We start from the raw sequence: 1829 nt of genomic DNA, 5'->3' as shown, positions 1-1829 counted from the left end.
ATTAGTTCAGGTCAAACTTCACGCTCTTCATATCTACACGTTTTATTTAATTGTTTTGCTGGTATTTTAAAGAAGCATGTTTCATGCGCCATCGATGCAAATTAATGTTCACGTCCAACATGCATTAGAATAGAATATAGAATTAGAAAGAAAAAAAAAATGGAAACGTAGGTCGGGCACTGGTGTTCCATGATGCTTGATGTGTGAAAGCACTGAATGATTTAAAATATTATTTCAGCCCTTATGTCACTTGCGATAGTTCGCCAGGGCACAAACCGCACATACATTCTGCAACGCAAGGCTTATTTCTTACACGCTTTCCTCCCGGAACCGGTAGGCCTTGCGATTATTGCTGGCCCAAAGCCTTCTTTGTGTAGCCTGCTCAATGTAAGCTTTCTTCCTCACTGCAAATCCTATCTGCCCCTCGTCTTATAAGCCTTCGCACATACACGCTGGTAATTCTGGGCTTTATGCCATAGCCATTGGAGGGTACGAAGAAATTCACATTCCCGCTATTTCGGCTTCTGCACTATCCGTTCTTGCGTGGGGCAAAGCAAGGAAGGGTTGAACCTTTGTCTTTCTTAATGACATTGGTAAGACTCGTTGTTTGAGGGGAGCAGCTGCATTATGCTAATCCAATATGGCTCTGCCCTCTCTCTGTCTGTGTTTGTGCGGTCGTGGTTTTCTATGCTCGAACTGCTAGTTGTATTCAGTGAGGCCTCAAGAAGAACACATTGGTTTCCTGACTGTTTTGCATTGCAGCGCGATTGCGCTAAAATGTAAAACATAGAAGGGAAACAGCTTTCGCAACGAAAAACGTATGCCACAGAGAAAAGAGAGTTTTCCATTGAAAGGGGCTGAGACGGCCGAATGCCAGACTCCGACGGCAGAAACGGTTTTCGCATGACCCCACCATCTGCCTCTACGTGAGCATATTGCCGCTCTATGGTAGATAGAGGACTGCCCAGTCCCAGTGCACGTGAACTGACAAGCGTGGCATCGCATCATCACTCGTTTCACGATGATTATACTTAGAGACGACTGAAGTACTGCGGTAATAGAATCGAATTTATAGTCCGTACATTGAGAGTGAGGGCGAACGACAGGGAAAAAGACCCCTGGCAAGCGGACAAGCCGATTCTCATGTTCTGTTAGGGCATGATCTGTTAGGGCGTGGATCTATACGTGTTTGCTTTAAATGCATGCAATTGTGCTCTCAGTAGATCGTCGTCTTGTAGATTGGGTCTCTTGGTACGATATCACGAAATTAAAAGCGCTAAAACGAGACGAAGACGTGTCATGTCAAACATATTTTTCCAGACATATGTCACGCTGTGGTTTCCATACTTTGTTGTGCGATTCCAAGATGAAGGGGAGATTCCGAGAAGGTAGGGAGAGGGAGATCTGGGAAGCCCTTTCAATTGCAGAAAGGGGGAGGGTTGTGTTTGCAATGCATCTATTGGCCTATCAGACAAAGAAAATCAAGTTGCAGTCTGCCCTTAATAAGGTAGCACAATACATCACAGAACGCGGGATGGACACCTCCAAGGAAAATGCTGTGTATCTTCCCTTCCCACTTATCCGTCCTTTATGGACTATCTGCGACATCTGAAACTTACCTACTGCGTATCCTGACAAAGAGCGTGAAGATTTGCTTCGGAGTACCAAGCGCTACACCGAATCTGCCGGCATTGGCTGAAGCACGGGAATCGAACGTACCGACCCTCCGCATGATAGAAGCGCTTCGACGTTACACTCGTCTCGCAACGCGCCACAGGAGGCACCCGCTAATAAACGCAATCCATCGCCGATCTCATTCGGGTATTCAT

This window comes from Ornithodoros turicata, chromosome 5 (genome assembly GCF_037126465.1).
Source record: "Ornithodoros turicata isolate Travis chromosome 5, ASM3712646v1, whole genome shotgun sequence".
Taxonomy (NCBI): Eukaryota; Metazoa; Arthropoda; class Arachnida; order Ixodida; family Argasidae; genus Ornithodoros; species Ornithodoros turicata.
This window is presented reverse-complemented; position numbering follows the sequence as displayed.